This window comes from Phascolarctos cinereus, unplaced genomic scaffold (genome assembly GCF_003287225.1).
Source record: "Phascolarctos cinereus isolate Bilbo 61053 unplaced genomic scaffold, phaCin_HiC Scaffold_1;HRSCAF=81, whole genome shotgun sequence".
Classification (NCBI taxonomy): Eukaryota; Metazoa; Chordata; class Mammalia; order Diprotodontia; family Phascolarctidae; genus Phascolarctos; species Phascolarctos cinereus.
This window is the reverse complement of record NW_027555514.1, coordinates 68,159,528-68,180,105: the sequence shown is the minus strand read 5'-3', so window position 1 is coordinate 68,180,105 and position 20,578 is coordinate 68,159,528.

The window sequence follows — 20,578 nt, the reverse complement described above, 5'->3', positions numbered from 1 at the left end:
ATGGTAGCTACCATGACGGCAGCTCCAGCAGAGGCCTGTACCTGTATCCCTGGGTCTTTGGCTCTCTGTTCAATTTAGGGCACAAATATTCTTGGCTATAGCGCTGAATTAGATTGTGGCTTTTTGATAACAGGGACTATGTTTTATTCATTTTTGTATCCCCACAATACTTAGAAATACCTTCCACATAGTACGTGTTCGACACATTTGTTGAGTGAATAAATAGTTCTATTGTATAATGTGTTCAGTTGTTTTTCAGTCACATCTGACCCTTTAGGACCCCATTTGGGCTTTTCTTGGCAAAGATTCTGGAGTAATTTGCCATTTCCTTCTCCAGCTCATTTTACAGATGAGGAAACTGAAGCAAATAGGATTAAGTGACTTGCCCAGGGTCACATGGCTAGTGAGTGTCTGAGGGCAGATTTGAACTCAGGAAGATGAGTCTTCTTGACTCCAGGCCTGGTACTGTATCCACTGCGCCACCGAGCTGCCCTTCTCTACCATATTACACAATAGCATTTTAGATATCTTATCTACATCAGTCTTATTTTTATAACTGAGAAAATTCATACCGGGGGAATGTTAAAGGAGGTGCCCATGTTCACCCAGCTAGCATTATGGAGGAAGCAGAGTAGAACACAAATTTCTTGTCCGGTGATCCTTCTCCTATGCCTTGCTGCTGCTGCTGCTGCCACTGCCACCTTTATTATCTAGCTCAGAGACTGACTCTTGTGGTGGAAATAGAACTCAGAAAGGGGAGACTCCTAGGTGCTACCTTTAAAGGAGCAGAGTGTTCTAGCACCCCTCAAATGAGATCCTACAGGCGATCTTACCTTCCTTTTGTCCCTGGGTTCAGTTTTGTCTGACCTAGCACAGTTCCTGGCACATGGTAAGCTGTTAATAAATGCTTGTTGACTGATTCACTGACCTAGACAGTAGCTTGGGCAATGAGAGCCTCATCCCCTGCAGCTAGGATGAAGAAGTGCTCAAAAAGCCCTCAAGGACTGTCCCCATTTCAGGGGTCATGCTGGCTGAACCCTAGTAACAGCCGTAACAGCCACAAGGGCCACATTTCTTTCTCATTCCCAAGATTCTATTTTCCTCTGAGGGCCAGGCTATGCAGAAGGGAGGAAGGTGAGATAAAGTCACAAATTCCTTCCGACAACTTGCAAGTTTCCAAACAGATTTTTCAAATCCATGCCCCACCTGGTAGTCTTCTCTCCACACTGCCTACAGAAACAAAAACAAGTGCCCCAGATCACCAAATGCCAATTATACCCAGGCCTTTTGGACTAGCAAAACAAGCCCTTCTAAATAGAGTACATACTGTACTAAGGAATCATCCCCAAACTATTTACAAAAATCCTTGTCCCAAACTTAGGCTGCGGCAGCTGAGGCACAGATGTTCAGGGCAGCCGCTAATGTGTTGTTGAGTTTCACTAAATGCTTAATAGGTATGGGATATGAAATACGTAATGGCCACACCACAGTGGTTATGATGATGATGATGATGATGAGACCTGCCTATATAGAGTCATCTGCAATGAAGTGAATATTCTCTTTTTCACGTATACTTTTTCTTCCTTTTTTTCTTTTTCTTTTTTTCTTTTTTGCCATGAACTTAATGATCATTAGCAAATGCTGACATTATAATATGCAAAAACCCAAACAGAGTATGGCTTATAAACCTGTGGATTTGTAACATAGTTTTTTTTTAAATGTATGTTAAATTTAACAAAGTGATAACAAAGTTGCTCTGTTCTTTTGTGAATCAACTTGTATCTTCTTTTTCTAAATTCAATTTTTTCAAATGAAAATCTGCTTCCTCACCTTCCCACCTTCCCACCTCTACGCCATTACCATCCCTTCTCCCTGAGAAAGTACGAAAAACAAAACCCGTCACACACATCTATAGTCAAGCAAAACAAATTTCTTAATCAGTCATGTAAAAAAAAAACCTGTGCCTCAATTTGCACTGAATCTATCACCTCTCTCAAAGGAGGTGGGTAGCATATTTCATCATGAGTCCTCTGGAATCGTGGTTGGTTACTGTGATGATCAGAGTTCCTAAGTCTTTCAAAGTAGATTGTCTTTACAATGTCGCTGTTATTTTATCAATGATTCTCCTGGTTCCACTCACTCCACTTTGCTTCAGTGAATACAAGTCTTCCCAGGTTTTTATGAAACCATCCCTTTCATCGTTTCTTACAGCAAAATAGTGTTCCATCACACTGACATACCATCACTTATTCAGCTATTCCCCAGCTGATAGGCAGCCCCTCTGTTTCCAGTTCTTTGCCACCACCAACAGCTGCTGTAAATAATTTTGTACATATGGGTTCTTTTCCTCTGTCTTTGATTTCTTTGGGGATTAGACATGGTAATGGTACTGCTGGGTGAAAGGATATACACAGTTTAATAGGTTTTTGGGCATAATTCCAAATGGCTTACCAGAGTGGCTGGACCAGTCTGTAGTTTCACCATAGGGCATTAATGTACCTGTTTTCCCACAGCCCTTCCAGCAGTTGTTGTTTTGGTTTTTTTTTAGTCAACTGCTGATTTGAGGAGTATGACATGGAACGTCAGAGTTGTTTTAACATGCATTCCTCTCACTACTAATGATTTAGATATTTTTTTCATACGGCTATGGGTAGGCTGAGTTTCTTATTCATATCTGCCTATTTATATCCCTTAACTATTTTTATCGACTGGGGAATGAAGCAATATAATAATGATTGGTAATGTGGTAATATCTATGATTGTAGGGGTGATGAATGGGGTAAATAGATTTTCGTTCTCTCAACCCCAAAACACTTATTACCTAATTGAACCCAAATATTACAAATCTGGCTAATTCGACTAATCACCAAATATATTTCAATATATTTTCAACACTTGAAGCTAATCTTCCAAAATGGAAGATTTCATTTAATACAGTCTTAATTAGGTGCTTTAGTCCTCATGGGCCATAGGTTCTTATCTGAGTGCTAACTGGTCAGATTGCCTGTGGACATTGGACACTGCTCACATGCTATACCAGGTCAACCCAGTTTGGGTTCTCCCAATCAGGGAGCCATCCTTTGGCGTTTCTCTTAACAGCTGCCTCCTCAGATCGTGGTGGAACACTGAGGCTGCTCTGAACCAGCTGTGATCAGCTCCAGATGTTGTCAGCTGGTCACAGCCAATTTAAACGAAATAAATCCCAAACTATATACAAATCCCCTGGGGCACCCAGTTAGTGCCCTGCTCTTATGTCTCAGTCAGAACAAGCTCATCTATTAGAAAATGCAGGTCAGTTAAACTGAATCTGACTCATGAAACTCACCCCAGGGGTTTCTGGAAAGGAAAATTATAGAGTTAACTTCTTAACCCACAGAAGCACAAGAAATAAGGGGTTGAAGTCAATTCTAATGTGTCACAGAATCATGGGATTTTGAACCGGGAAGGAGACTAAGAAATCCTCTAGCCTAACCCTCCTTTTCCAAATGAGGAAACAGGCCCAGAGTTTAAATGATTTGTTTCAGGTCACAATTTGCCAATTTGAGGAGTGTGACATGGAACTTCAGGGTTGTTTAAATGTGCATTTCTCTAACTGCTAGTGACTTAGATTTTTTTTTTTCCCACATGGCTATGGTGATAGTAACTGAGATTACTATTGCTGAATCAGAATTAGAACCCAGGCCCCCTCACTCCAAGCTCAATGTTCACATTTCATTGCTTCATCAAGCACTCACACACCAAATATTAGTACTGAAACTTCAATTTAATCATCCCTTGATCGTTCACCATTCATTTTAAATGGCTCTCATTTGAGGTTGTTTATTACAGGTAATTACGTAAATCATCAATTCAAGAGAAATTCTACCAGCAACTTCTAACATTAAAACAAACGCCAAGACATTGTCTTCTAACATAAACATATTTTCAAGGGGTGCTTAAGGAATTACATTACCAGCTACTGAAGCTGATTCCTTAAATCGCCTGCAGTGGAGACTTCTGGCAAGTTTTATAACAGGGGCCTATAATTAAAGCCCTGCCAATTGTTAAACAAGGCCTTGGCCATTGAATGGAATGCTGAAGTCCCTTATGTTTCTCAGAAGCTGCCTCGCTGAGAAAGCAGGGTGTCACAAGTAGATCAGGTGACAGAGCCACACCCTGTTCACCGGGATTCTATCCCTTCTCAGGCCCCCTCCCTAGTCGTTGAAGCAAACCATTCCTTGTTTCTCGCCCTTTTTGTCCTTGGCACTGGGGAGAAGTTTCCGAGCTTAGACTGCAAGCTCCGAAGCCCAGCCAATGGGAAGAAGAGCCAGTGGGTGGGCAGGGGTTCCTCCTTAGGGTCTATATAAACTTGCTCTGAGCTATATGCCCACACACTCCCTTGCTGGCGCCACCTTAAGCGACACAGGGTGTGTCCTTTCTCATGAGAAAGCAATAAAACTCCTTTTTTGCCTTTCTTAGAAAAGTCTCTGATTATTACAAGGGGGTTCATAAACACCCCACCCAGTCATTCTGGTGTAGCTAAGTGTGGGTGCATGTGATTGGGGCTTCAGAGGCAGGAAGTGGACTTCCTTGCAAGTGTGAAGAAGGGGTCAGGGTAACCTGAGGAGTCCATGTATTTATGGTTTACTTGCTTTGTGGAAGAATTCACTTAGTTCAGGGGTGGGGAACCTGCAGCCTGGAGGCCTCATGTGGCCCTCTGGGTCTTCAAGTATGGCCCATTGACTGAATCCAAACTTCACAGAACAAATCCTTAAGTTTGGGTTCAAAGGGCCACATGTGGCCTCCAGGCCGCAGGTTTCCCACCACGACTTAGTTCAATAAGACATCTAGGGAATGGGGTAAGGTGTGAGCATTTACATCTTGGAAATCACAAATGCTACATACAAATCAGGGCTTGATTTTATTATTTTGTTGATTGTCACTCTAGGCTTACGCAAGTGATGGAAAAATGTTAATATTGCAAATGAAATTTAAAAGTATGTCCTTTGTACATCTTCCTTCCCAGAAAACCAGTTGTTAAACATTCACCGGAGTGACGATGCCTCTGTGCCTGTGTCCCTTGAGAGAATGGCTGCTGGTACTCTGTAAGTGGTCTTTCCAAAGTAAATTCAACGGTGATAAGACTGTCCACACACTGGCCTGCTTGTAGGTTGTAGAACTGTAGAACTGTGGTCCAGGGGAATCCCTGCATCATACTGCAACAAGAACCGCAGAAGCCTCAGGCCTCCTGACAAAATGGCAAAACCAACTGGATTTGGATTGAAAGTACCTGGCTTCAGATACCAGCTTTCTGTTTACTACCTGCGTGACCTTGGACATAAGACCATAAGCGTAGAGCTGGAAGCCATCCCATTCTATTTCCTCATTTTACAGAAGAGGGCCCTGAGGCCCAAGGATTTTGAGCGCCTTGTCAGAGGTCATACAGCTAGTAGTAGTTGTTGGATTTGAGCTGTGACTTTCTGGTTCTAGGGCACTTTCTCCTTAACCCCACTGAATCCATTACTTCTCTGGGCCTCGATTTCGTCTTCTGTAAATGAGAGGCTTGGATGAGGGGAATCTAGGGCTTCATCCAGCTTTGACAAGTTAAGCTCTGAGGTCTCTTGGAAATGGTTCTCAGGTGTGACCTTTTAAAGGGGGAGGGCAGCAGCTTTGTAGGTCAGTGGATATGGGATCACAGAAGCACAGACTTAGAACAGGAAGAAACCTCGGAGGATGTTTAGTTCAAGCCCCTTATTCTTCAGGGGAGGAGACTCATACCTATGTGTGCATATATACATGTATGTGTACATCCATGGATATACCTATGCATTGATACACACGTGCATGTATGCACACAAATGTATATTGCTATATAATGAGTGTACATGTGCACAATGCATCATATACGTGTGTACATGTGTATAGACACACACATGTATGTATATACATACATACGTGTGTACACACACTTCTACAAGTTTATTTTCATTGAATTCTCACACTACCCCAGAGACACGTCTCTAGTCTGAGGTATGTTCCAATCCCTTCACAAACCTATCCTTATCTTGAATTGAAACTCAGATTTGGTTTCCAGATCTGTGATTTTTATCGCCTGGTCTACACATTCCCTCCACTTATGCAGATCAATAACTCCTCCAATTGAGCATCTTAGAGAGCTGGATGAGGTACCACGAAGAAGGATGGCTTTCCTAGAGGTCACACACAGCGAGGATGTGTCAGAGGAAGACCTTGAACCCACGCTGTCCTGAATTCAAGGGTAGCCCACATCTACTCTCCATTAACATGCACTGCCTCTCAGAGGCTCCAGATCAAGGCTTATGATGATCAATATCTTTCCCTTGCAAAGAAGATAACATATGTCTTTACCAAGGATCTCTCTACCACACAGCTCCTTAGCTCTGATGAAGAGGAGGCCCTCAGCCAGGCAACCAGCCTGGTAAAATAGCCAGGGGGGTAAGAAATGTGGGTTAACTGGCAAGGTCCAACAAGAGCAACATTGATTGATTTCTCTCATTCATTTGGATAAGTTGTTTGGTGTTAATCATACCTGATAATTCTCAGCCTGTCTTCTAAGTAACATTGCCTTAGTGACAGTCCTCCCTTGCCCATCCCCCAAGTCCTGATATTAAATCTTTGCTGCAGTGTAGAAATGAGGCTACTGGGCGTTTTTGTTTCATTTTGTGTGTGAGAGAAAGAAAGAGAGAATTACAGGATTTGCAGTCAGTAAAGGGGCGATTATGCAAAGTTCCCTGTTCTAGAAAGAAATTGCATTCCAAAGAGGCTAAGTCCACAGTGGCCGTGGGAAGTCTGTTCCCAGGCCTGAGAGCAACCCCACAGTCCTTACAATCCTTACTCCCAGGCCCTGCTTCAAGGCTACACACACACACACACACACACACACACACACACAAATGGAAATGAACTTGGGGAGACATGGGAAACATACATCAGTTCTCTCTTTTCATCTCCTTACCTGTCCCTATTTTGGAACCAGCAGCCTCCAAATACAGAGCTCAAATCATAGGTTTCTGAGGCTGATTAGAATGAAATGAGTCTTCACTGAGAAATCGGGCCAGCTGAACAGTTCTTTGGTAGTTTAATGACACAAAGAATGAAGGGTGAGTGTATCCCATCTGCATCCCTCCATTTGTAAGCAGCAGCATGGGAGGGAGAGAGGGGGGCGGAGGGAGGGAGAGAGAGAGGGAGAGAGAGAGGGAGAGAGAGAGACAGAGAGAGAGACACAGAGAGAGGGAGACAGACAGAGAGAGAGGGAGACAGAGAAAGAGAAGAGGAGAGAAGGGGAGGGAGATGGATAAAAGAGGGGGAGAAGGTAGAGAGAGGAAGAAGGAGGAGAGAGGAGGGAGAAGGGAGGAGGGAGGGAGGGAGAGAAAGAGACAGATGGACAGACAGATAGAGAGACATGCAAACATGGATTTGCAGTTAGGCCCTCGATTGGATCATAGCTCCGCTGCCTTCTACCTGTGTGACCTTGGTTAGATAAGTCGCTCAGCCTCTCTGGGTCTCAGTTTCCTCATCTGGAATACTGAAAGGATTGGACTCAAGGAACTTCATGCTCTCTTCCAGCTCCAGATCTAGGATCCCATGGTCCTATCTTGGGGACAAGGGGGGATTGTCAAGAGCAGTGCCAGAATTCATAAGAGAAAACATGGAGGGCAAAATAACTGGTCAATTAGCATTATGCTCCCATCATCAGGCAAACTGATCAGAGGCCAAGAGGAGAGTTAAAGAAATGGAGCCTGAGGTCATAACAGCCTAGGTAAATTTTAGCAAGCATTCTGTCAGGGGACTGTCTTGAAAGCTTCAGCCTTTGGGGAAATAATGGATCCAAAAGCCAGTGTCACTGACAATGCCATGGACTTGGTAGCCTGCATGGAGCAGAGCATGATGCAATGGGGTGTTGGGTTCATTTTGTCTCTCAGACCTTTACCCTTGCCTCTGATGTAGTAAGGTGTCAGCATGCATACTATGTTGGCATCCAGCTCCTAAGCTAAGCCTTAAGAAACAGTGATTGTGTGGAGGGCAGAGAAGCATAGGAAGACTGGTATGAACTGATGCAGATGGAAAAGAGCACAACCAGGAGAGCAAAATACACAGTGATGACAATGAAAATGAATGCAATACTGAAAGGTAGGTGACACCTGCTAAATTGCAACGACCACCATTGATCCAGGAGTATGGATGATAAAAGAGAGTTCCGTCCTCTTAGTTGAGAAATGAGAGACTTCAGATGCTCTTGAAATGTTCTCCTTCCTCCCCACCTCTTCTTAGGCTTTTCTGTCTTCCTTCAAACTCATCTCAGATCCCACCTTTTGCTGGAGTCCTTTCCTAATCTCCCCCATCTTCTTCTGAAATGACCTTCCATCTACCTGAAATACAACTTGAATGAACCTAGTTATTTCATGTTGTCTTCCCAATTAGAATGTAAGCTGCTTGAAGCCAGGGACTGTTTTTGACTTCCTTTGTATCCTCAATACTTAGCACAATTCCTGGCACAGAATAAGCCTTAATAAATGCTTGTTGACTGACTGACATGGCTGCCGTGTCCACTGGGTTTATGGAAAGGGTTTTCTTTGTTACAAAGGAGGAGTGAGTGGATAGTAGGAAATGAACATGATGTTGAAACAAGCAAACCCAAAAGGCATTGATAAAACTTGCTCCAGAGATACTCTAGGAATAGTTCTCATGGGTTGTTTCTTCTGGCTTCTGGGGAGGGGGAAGGGCCAAGGAGCTGATGTTTTGCTTTGTAAGTATTGCTTGTTTGCTGAGCAGAGAAGAGTCAATGTGAATGTGCTGGCATTACTGTCTTAGCAGGCACCCAGCTCTGCATGACCTCCCTTACAAGTAGAAGGATCCTCTAGGGTAGACTTTGCTGTGGGATAGTTTTGGAGTGACACAGTTAGTTAGTGGTAGAGCCCAGAATCCAGGGATCTTGATACCATATAAAAAATGCTGAAAGGATCTATTATTATTCACACCCTTGTTAAATAAATGCTTGTTAATTGATTGACACAGACCACAACTCTTGTGCCCCTTCAATTCAATTCAACAAATATTTATTAAACCCTTACTGTGTGCCAAGACCTGTGTGAAGTCAAAAACGGAATTTCCTTGCCTTCAAGGAGCTTATGTGATATTGTGGTGATGCTACATGTACACAGATAAATAAAAGTAGGCTACAAAGGCATTAACAATTGGAGAAAAGAGGAAAGGCCTTGGATAGGAGATGGCAGTTGAGCTGTGCTTTGAAGGAAGGCCAGGGGTTAGAAGAAGCAAGAGTGAGGTGGAAGAACATCCTAGTAAATGTTCTCTGGATTAAGTCTCCCAGAGTGAGACGTGCTACATGTCTCCTCAAAATGCTAAGGTCTGTAAGGGACTGGGAAATCTCTTGTTCATGCTATTAGTTTGAACCCCCACCAGTGGTGTTTTCCCTGCGGTTATGTGCCAGTGAATAGAACTTCAGTTCCATTTAACCACTTCACATCAGTTAGCTTTTACAAGCGACAGTTATATCAAAGATATAGCAAGAACAAAAGGACAAACATTTCCCCCCAATACCTCAGTAGCACACTTTCACCTAAGCTGCCTTGGTCACTAGGGACAGTGAGGCTCAACCTTAGTGCAGTCTCTACATAGCACTGGTCTCACCAAGTTCACGTTCACATCCAAATGTGCCATGGCTATGGGATAAGTCCTTGTCTCAGCTACTACCAGGTTGGATCTGAAAGGGCATATCTTGCTCCTCAGGATACTGATACTGAGCTGGCTGCAATACTCAGATAGCAGGAAGCAAGGACACTCAGAACTTGCCCTCCTGACCTTTCAGAACTCAAAAACTCATAATCTCTAATTCTTTTATCTAAAATAGAAAAGAACAAATGATAAATCTGCAAAGACCCAAGGCCCATTTTTTACAAGATTATATGACTTCAGAAGGCAGAGGGCTCAAGAGCTCCAGTCTCATCTCTCACCATATACCGTATCACATCAAACCAACAGAGGACAGCCTGACACAGTGGCCAATTCTCTGGTTGCTAGTGGCTTTTGGAAGGAAATCCAGTTCTTAGCTACCCAGCTAATAAGAAAGGCTTTTCCTAACCACATGGTTAGCAGACCACAGTCAATTAAAGAATATCTATTCTGCAGTCTCTGCAAGGTACTTCCATTATAGGTTATCACAACTCTCCTGAAAGCAGCTCCTCTTCCCCACTGCCCCAGCCTTTTCTAGTGAGTAATATCTGGGTTGTTCAGCACATATTCTAGACCCTGTTCTATAGATAAGGACACGGGCTCTGGAGTGTCATGTATGGGGAACAGCAAGGAGGTAGGTATGACTGGAGTGTAGGAGAATTGTCCTTCATTTTACAGCCAAGATCAGAAAGGAGCAATGACTTCACCAAGGTCATGTAGGAGATAAGTAGTAGATCCATTATTGATACCTTCTTTGTCTTTGATTATTGGCTGTAAAATTGACCAGAGAACCTCCCTTCTAGATCTAAATCTATATTCCCAGTCAGGGGTGCACTGGTAAGTATTTAATAATGGGAACTTCAGAAAAAATAAGTACACATGACACACTCTTAAATTTAACCTATATTATTCATATTTTTTCTATCACTTTCTTAAGTCTAGATGATCAACAAAACAATAAGTCAAGCCCTGATTTGTAGCTGTTGTTGGTTTCTGGCGGAAAAGTGCTCACACTGAACATTTAATAATCAGCTCTCATGGCTATTGGTTTCTGGCTCCAACATGCCCCTAATCCTACGATCCTATGCTATTCAGGAAAAGGCAAGAAGAATGTGGGCTGAGGTGGCCAGAGGAAATGGTCAAACTTGACCTTGAATAGTTATCTAAATCATGTTTTCATTTTTGTGCAGAGACCAAAGGGGTGGAATTGACTCAGAATAATAGTCTCTTAAACCAAATGGCCCAGTTAGAATCAGGCCTTGACATGGAGTAAAGAATATAATTAACTGTCTTGAGATCTCTGGTCCCTATGGTCCTGACCCCAAAGTTCTACCCTGGGCCACTGCTCAGCTCTAGGCCCTACTGTAGCAGAGGAAACACCCTCTCACTCATGGACTTTGGTGAGCCATGGGGATTCATAAACTCTATTTAATAGCAACAAAAAGTGATTGACAATTAATTTCAGAAATAGCCCTCTCCAAATAATTTGCTAAATGTATTCTCTGTGGGTATCTGTTCCACTTACTGTCAAGTTTCCAGCAAATACAAAACAATAGGGAAGAGTCTAATCCAAGATCAGCCTGAGAATCCCTGGAATCTCTTCTTCCCCAACCTCCCAACTTACCCCCTTCCTGAAGGAGCAATCCTTGTTTCCAGTTCTTCTGTTGCTAGGAGGACTCAGTAGTATCCTCAGGGGCTTTGAGACTTATCTTTCTTTTTAAAATATATTTATTGTGAATTTAAGAAATAAAGCATTTCTATAACAGTATAATAGGGGAAAAAAAGGTGATTGTACATGAAACTGCAAATCTATTATGTATGACTTGCTATTCTTTTAAATACACAATAAAGTTGTCGTGTAATTTTTTCTTTTTTTCTTCCCTCCTCCTCCCTCTACTCTAGAGATGGCTACCATTAGACACAAATATGTGTATTTATTTATGTGTGTTTTTAATATATAGATGTAAAAGCATTCTATATTTACTTGTATTTATCAGCTCTTTCTCTGGCCGCACATAGCATCTTCCTTCATATATCCTTTGTAGTTAATTTGGTTATTTATAATAATCAAAATTACTCAGTCACTCAAAATTGATCTTGAACCAATATCGCTGTTACTGTATACAATGTTCTCTTGGTTCTGCTCATTTTGCTTTTTGTTATTTCCTGCAAGTCTATCCATATTTTTTAAGGTCATTGAGCTCATCATTTCTTATGGCACAGTAGTATTCAATCACAATTAAATTAATTTTTTTTTTTTACAAATAAAACAAATGTAGTCATGGTCAGAAGGAAAGCAGAAAATTGGGGGGGGAATGATATAGACAGATTCTCAGATAAAGGCCTCACATCTCAAATATATAAATAATTTTGTTAAAGCTATAAGAATACTAGTCATTCCCCAATTGATAAATGGTCAAAGGATATGAACAGGCTGTTTTCCAAATCAAAACAATTTATAGTCATATGAAAAATGCTCTAAGTCATTATTGATTAGAGGGCTTATCTTTCTGGTGGGGAATACCTAGGTTCAAATCCTGCTTTGACAGTTAACTAATTGTACCTCTAGACAAATCTTACCCTCTCTCAACTTGTTCTCTTATCAGTAAAATGAGGGTAATAATATGTGTAGTACCTACTTTACAGTGTTCCCGTGAGGCTTAAGTAAGATAATCAACGTAAAGTGCCTTGTAAATTGAAAGAACTCGTTGTCAGTAGTTATTATTATTATGCAGGGTATGGGTTTTCTCCAAGCTCCAGCACTAAGCCTCATAAACACAAATGAAAGTCAGTCTACATCCTACCCTAGAAGCTGATTCTTACTACCTGCGTGACCTCAGGCAAGTCAGTAAACTCAGTTTCCTTATATGTAAAATGAGAAAGTTGTACTAGATTGCTTCTGAGGCTGCTTCTAGCTCTAGCTCCATGATTCATTGTCTGTTCTTCAAAAGACAGAACCAAAGAATGTCAGAGTTGGAAGGGGACTTCATATCTAGTCCAAACTCCACATATTTTACATTTGAGGAAACTCAGGCTCAGAGATAAAGTAAACTTGTCCTAATCTATGCCAGAAAGTTAGTAGGAGAGCCAAAACTTCAACTCAAGTCTTCTGGACTTCCAAACCAATGCTTTTGCCACCACTATCGGAGCAGAAATCTAGCACAGCACTGGAGACTGAGAAGTTGTAAGTAAACCTCTTCTTCCAGTTGTCCCTCCAATCCTGCCTGTTAACTAGCCACAATGTGCCAGGAGCTGGCTGTTGTGGGATCAGGACATGGGGCTCCAGTAGCTTGGGACTTGACCTTTTAAATCAGAGGATAGTATGTGATCAGAGGAATCTTATTTCCAGGGGTGGGAGAGAAGTAAGAGATGATTGAAATTCTGCTACTAAGTGAAGGGAGCAGAGCCAGGAGGTCATTGTACACAGTAACTGTAATATTGTACAATGATCAGCTATGAATGACTTAGCTATTCTCAGCAACACAATGATATAAGACAATTCCAGAGAACTCATGATGAAAAATGGTATTCACCTCCACAGAAAGAACTGATGGAGTCTAAATGCAGATCGTAGCATACTTTTTAAAACTTTATTTTTCTTGCTTTTTTGTCTGTGGTTCTCTTTTGCAACATGGTTAATATGGAAATATGTTTTTGCATGACTGCACATGTAAAATCTATATCAGAGTATTTGCCTTCTCAAGGTGGGGGGGTGGTGGGAAGGAGGGAGGGAATTAGGAACTCAAAAATTATTTTAAAAATCAATGTTAAAATTGTTATGACATGTAGTTGAGAAAAAATAAAATAAAAACATTCTTTTAAAGAAGAAATTCTGCTATTCTTATTTCTGTATGACTTAACCGAACAGAAATCGGAGATGGGGCTTTATTCTTAGAGCTCTCAGAAAGCTACAAATCAGCTTTCAATGTTTAGCTGACAGAGTCAGGATCCCCAGAAAATGACCAGGGAAGATCAATGAGCCAAACTGAACAAGATGAAATGTAATAGGGATAATTGCAAAAGACTGATATTTGCATTTTTAAAAAAAAATCATCTTCACAGTTACAAAGTGGGAGAAGCATAGCTAGCTGTTCATGGTTTCAGTTCACCTAAAAAATATCTGGAAGTTTTAATGGACCTGCCTCCATGAGAAAGTTAATGTTATCTTAGGCTACATGAAAAGAATAAAGGTGATGCTTAGTTCTGCTGGCTGCTCTGCCCTGGGTAGGCTACATCTGGGAAACCATGTTCAGTGCTGGGTACTGTGTTTTCAGAAGGATATTGACAATGATTCCAGAAATAGGTAGGTGACCGGGATGGTGAGAGGATTAGTTGAAGGAAATGCAGATGTTTAGCCTAGGGAAGAAAAGATTTAACAGTGACATGACATCTGTCTTCAAGGATCTGAAAGGCTGTCGTTTAGATGACAAAGGATTTGATTTTTTTTCTGCTTTGGTTCCTGCAAATCTAGGAAACTGAAAAGGAGAAAATTGAGTGCTGATATCTGTAAAAGCATCCTAATACAGTTATCCCACATCATGGGAGTTAGGGGTACGGTACAGTCGTGATCTGGAAAACCTGTGTAAAATTTTTGGCCCTCCCTTCATACTAGAGAAGTCTGAATTTTTTCTTTTTCTTTTATGGGGTATCTTATTGTAAAATTTGGGTAAATTTATGGTATTAAAAGCTAAAATATCTTGATATCACACCATACTGTACATATATTTTCTGCTTGTCTTGAGTTTCTAAACTTTTTGTGTCGTCTGCTGGCCTTTCCACAAAACTCCCCCCAAATTCCCATTTAATTTCTTATGCTGACCCACGATATGATGAAACCCTGATGGGGAATGTCATGATGTGGAAGAGATAATTGTAATTACAGCTGTCCAAACAGGAAAGGGTTTTCCTAAAAAGGTAATGGATTTCCTTTCCCTCAGGTTTTCAAGCCCAGGCTCTGAGGACTACTAAACAGGCTGCTGTAAAGGATGTAAAAGGTGAGGTTATTTTTCATACATATGTTATTTTGTGTAGGCAGCTAGGTGCCCAGGGGGTAGAATGCTAGATCTAGTTCTGAAGGACTGAGTTCAGATAAGGCCTAGGCCCTAGGACGATTACTCTGGGCAAATCACTCAACTTCTATCTGGCTCAGTTTCCTCATCTGTAAAATAGCACTTGCCTCACAGGGCTGCTGTGGGGAGCAAATGAGATATTTGTAAATCATTTTGCAAACTTAAAACACTATGTGAATGCTAACTATGAGCTGTTATTCAGATAGATTGGCCTCGCTGGTCCCTGGAACCCCTTCCAATCCTGCAATGCTATAAATGACTTGGGAAGTTTATTGATCAAGACCATCCTTAGGCGGAGTAGGTAGTCGCCTATTTGCAGGGGCAAATACAGGGGGCCCTACAGGGGCTCCAGAAAGGTCACATTCCTCCCTTCATAATTATTTTCCCTACAAGACCCTTGACACCTGCAATTCCTCTATCAGGAGAGGAAGGCTTTCCACAAATATCGTTAATATCTGAACTGCAAATCCTGCATTGAGTTAAATTCCTATCAAGGCGTAAATGACTGAGAGCAGATTTTTTTTCCTTGGAGAAGGCTTTGAGAAGGTAGAGGGCACTGAGCCACTGAAGAGTGGGGAAGAGGACTGAGGAAGAAGAAAGGAGAATGTGCCAAAGAGATCATAAAAAAGAGGAAAGGACCCACACGTACAAAAATATTCATAGCAGCTCTTTCTGTGGCGGCAAAGAATTGGAAATTGAGGGGATGCCCATCAATTGGGGAATGGCTGAGCAAGTTGTGGTATATGAATGTAATGGAATACTATTGTGCTATCAGAAATGATGAGGAGGTCGATTTCAGAAAAACCTGGAAAGATTCATATGAACTGATACAAAGTGAAGTGAGCAGAACCAGGAGAACATTGTACACAGTAACAGCAACATTGTTTGATGATCAACTATGATAAACTTAGCTCTTCTCAGCAATACAACCATCCAAGGCAATTCCAAAGGACTCATGACAGAAAATGCTCTCCACATCCAGAGAAAGAACTGATGCAGATGGAAGCATACTATTTTCACTTTCTTTATTTTGTGTGTGTGGTTTTCGCCTTCTGGTTTGCTTCTTCTCTCACAACAATATGTTTTACGTGATTGAGCATATATAAACTACATAAAATTGCTTACTGTTTTAGAGAGCAGGGAAAGGGAACTGGAAGGGAGGGAGAAAATTTGGAACTCAAAATTTTAAAAAAATGAATGTTAAAAGTTGTCTTTACATGTAATTGGAAAAAATAAAATACCATTTAAAAAAAAGAAAAAAGAGAGAATGCAGAGAAGGAAGGGTATGGAAAGCAGAGGCCTGAGGGCATCTGAGTTTATTTTCACCTATTTTAAATCTTACCTAGAGCTAATCCCTGCTTGCAATAGACTCATAGCCCCATTGAGGAAACACACATACCTCTCCAGGAAGACAGCCTCTCTTATCCACATTAACATGTACTCTAGGTCTCTTTCTAGTGGGTGCTTACTGTGCAAATGGGGTCACTGAATGACCGGAATGGGCCTTTTTCCTTGAGAATCTCCTTCATCACAGGACCCCTCCTTTTTCCCTATGCCCAGAATCAGATTTCTCCACTTCCTAGGCAGTCCTAGAACGTGAGAGGATTTCTATGAGCCATCAGAATTATCATAAAGAGTCGATCGAGGATATAGGGCACCATACTAAGTATTGGGGATGTATTCCTCTATGCACCCTTTCCTAGTGCCTAACGCACAGCTCTATCTTGGATCATGGTAGACCCCTTGGAGAGGGCAAGAGGGGAACTTAGCCTTCATTCTGTTTGCTCAGTGCCTAATTGGATTCATGGGATAACATTCTTTCCTGACCACAGTAGAAAAACACAGGCTTGGAAACCTGCAATTAAAGTAGACCCACAAAGGATTTGTAATTTAACCCTAATTGGATGCAGTGGCTGCTGCTCAGCATTGCTCTGCTGGCCTGATAGCTTTTACTAGTTGCTGCCACGAAGAGTTTCACTACAAATAAGTTTGAAGAGCTTCCATCTACTTCAAGCTTCTGGTTTCAGTTGGGGTCATTAGCCAACATTCAAGCTCTTCCTCAGAAGAAAAATGGGCTCTGCCATACTCTTTAAAGTGCCAAAGCTTTCCAGAACTTTCAGCATATTAAAGCCCTTAACATACTCAGCCACTGAATTGGGGGGAAAAAATCTGAGAAAAACAACACTTTTTGGGTTTTCTTTTACAAAACATGTATCCTTACGTGTCTGTTTCTTTCAAAGGCTTGACAAGAACAGATCCACTCTAAGAATTAGGAAATCTGAATTCTATTCTTATCTCTGCTGCAAACCAGCTATGTGACTTCGAGCCCTGTCTGGGATTTTCTCATATGTAAAATAAAGGGTTAGACCAGATGGTCTTGAAGGTCATTTCAAGCTCCAAAATTCTGGATAACTACTCTGCAAATATTGGTTGTATACATACATACATACATACATATATATATATATACACATACATATATATATATATATGTATACATACATACATACATACATATATATATATATATACACATACATATATATATACACACATATATATGTATATATATACACACACACACACATACATATATATACGTATATATACATGTATATATATGTATATACACACATATACATATACACACATACATATACATATATACATATATATACATACACACACACATATATATAAATATGTAAATGATTTCTGCTCAGGTATGCAGTAGACCAGACGACCTTTGAAATCTCTTCCTACTCTCAGATTCTGGGGTTCCAGGTGAGCCTCTGAGGCCAAATCACCTCACAGCTATAAATCTTAAGTCCTATTTGAGCTTTGCTCCTCCAAAGCTCATTGGAACCTCCATGCTCACCACCCAGCATGCTTTTCTGCCTATGAGCTCTCTATCTAGAATGCTGTCCTCTGCCCCATTCCCAGCAGATCATACCCACACTTGCCCGATTCTTCCGTGATGCCTCCTCTCACCTTCCACTTCACCTCTACCCGTCAGCCCCTGCTTCTATACTAATTGCAGTGTGCTGCAGGTGGGGTTTGGTTTAATATTTAGAATTCGATGGGCAGTCAGAAGACCTGAAATAGTTCTGTCACTTTCTAGCTGATCTTAGATGAGTTGCTCCAACTCTTTGTGCCTCAGTTTACTCACCTGCAAAAAAGGTGATAATGTTTACCTACTTAAGTATTGTTTTAATTATCAAATGACAATATATCCATATACACCATCATCTGTGGCACTTTGGGATTACTTATGCATGTCTGACTTCTTGCCCAGACTAAGCTCTAAGGGAAAGGACCTTGTCTTGTGCCTCATTGTGCCCCCTACAGGGTCAAGCATGCTGTCTTTGCTCAGTGTGGGAGCAAAATGGATGCTGAATACATTTTCCAGAGAAAAGCTTACTGGAATCCTGCTAATTTGTTTCATTTGGGCAATCAACCTCTCTCATTTAAATTAGGCAATTAGAAGCAAAATACCAACTCTTGTGGATCCTCTCTTGCCTGCCCCTGGCACCCCCCAACCCCACAAAGGCACAGACCTCATCTCTGTTTCCTTACCCTCACTGTGGAACAGTTTCAGACCCTGCATTCAAACATTCATACACACCTCATATGCGGATCTAAATAATTAGCTTGGCTCCATCCTTAGGGTTTACAACCCAGATTTAAATGCAAATGAAAACACTTCAGGTTAACCCGTGGGGTCCACAAATAATCCGTCAGCACTTCAGTCGGAGAAAACCAAAGTCTGGACTCCTAGGGATTAACAAATCAACAGCATTGCAAGGGAAAAAATAAACAATAGCAGCCGTAATCAGATTCGGAGCTTCTGTGTTCTTTGCATAAATTCCTTACCTTCCTCTGGGGATCTTAAAGCACATAAAAGAGATGAAATAGTGAAGTGGAAAGAGCGCTGGAGTTGGGAGACCCGGATTCAGATTCTAGTTCTGATTGAGCCACTAACTACTTAAGTAATCTTGAGAGATCCCTTCATTTGTCTGGGCTGGTGTCCTTATATGTTAGAAGGTTAAATTCGGTCTGGGACAGTCTGCTGAAGCCTACTTCTCAGAATATTGTTATTAAATGTACAAAGTAAAATATGTAGGATTACAAAGGAAACCAATTATATTGAAATAGTTATCTATATCTAGCTATCCATCTATCTACCTGCCTATCTAAATTTAAAAAAAAAAAAGTTCATGAACTCCAGGTTAAGCGCCCCTGGACTACATGGTCCATCTCTAAGGGGTGCTTCTTTTGGAAGGCAGGATCTCTGTCTAATAATGGAGATGCTGAAGCTCCCACATTACTACTCCCCATGAAGCCACCTCTGAGAGCCTATCAACAGCTTGATAACTTTACACTTAGGGGGCTAAAAAACAAGCGGAAGGAATATGACTGGAGCAACATGACTGGAGGGAACAGGTTAGACAATAAGGGACTTTGTAGGCTCTGCAAATATTCTCCAATAGATAGTCAAGTGCAGACAAAAAGTCCTAGTGATGGCCCTGGGGTTTGCTTTTACTGGTAGCTTAAAAAATATCTAGGCTCTAAGCCTTCAGCTGCTGCTTCAGATAGATGTCTCATGTTTTCATCCTGAAGAATTGTTCTTATTTCTTTTTAATTGTGTTGAAATGAAGGCAACTGCACTTTACTACGGAGAGATGGCTGCATGCAGAAAGGAGCTGCTAAAATTTCTTGTAAAATTAAAAACTCTTTTTTCCCCCAGAAGTCTTTTTCTCTTGCTAAATGCTTTATATTTGGGGTTTTAAAAGGAAAAAAAAAATAAAACACATCTTTTATATCGCTTGGCCAAATTCATTATGCTGTCACACCAATTATAATTACTTCAAGTTAAACAATTAAAAGTTTTAAGTAGTTCTTTTGCAATTCAGTTACAAGGAGAAAATAGAGCGGACTGATGTGGGTTTGAAAATAAGGTTCCTTTGCGTGTGAAAACTGCTGTCAGGCCTCCAGTTGATAGCCACCACTGTGATTCTCTATTGTAGAAACATGACAACTGATTGCTAAGGCAACAAAGAAAGAGAGGCCGGGAGGGAGAGGACCAGGGAGGGAGTGGTGGAGGAAAGCTGACTCTCGCTCAGGGCATGTGTGTAAGAATTGGCCATGTGGCCAAGTCCTTATTTTCACTGGATAATTTTTTCCTAAATGAACCCAAGCCCTGCTACAGAAATGTCAAGCATTTTCCTAGTGTCTTTCCAGGTAGAATCAGTTAATTTGCCATTCTGAGAAAGCACTTAGACCCCAAACTTTGGGAGCAGATGTCAACGTTTCTTGGACCTGCCTGGTTTTATTAAAGGTGCAGGTGTCTGGCTGGCGTGAGGAAAAGTGCCAGGGCAAATAACTGGCACCAGTGGTAGGACTAGCAACTCATCATTTCCCCCAAAACACATTAATGAAGGAGACTTGGGGAAAGATGAGATGTAAATTTAAAAAAATACATATTTCTTAATCAAAATTAGGTGTGAATTCCAGTAATAAACAGAGACTAATAATCCCAAACCACGGACGTTACTTCATTCTCATGTGTAATGTGAGTATCTGCCAGATACAACATTTCGGGCCAGAAATACTATGTTGTTGTTTCACAGGTATAAAGCTATCCTGCCCTGCCCACTTCCCTCTTTCCCCTAATCCCTCATTATTCTGCCTTTACACTTATAAGCTTCTGCTACCTTGAGCAATGGCTAATGGGAGTATCCAGTACACAATGCCCTTTGCACTGACTGACCCCCATGCTTAGGATGCTTTCTCTCTTCAGA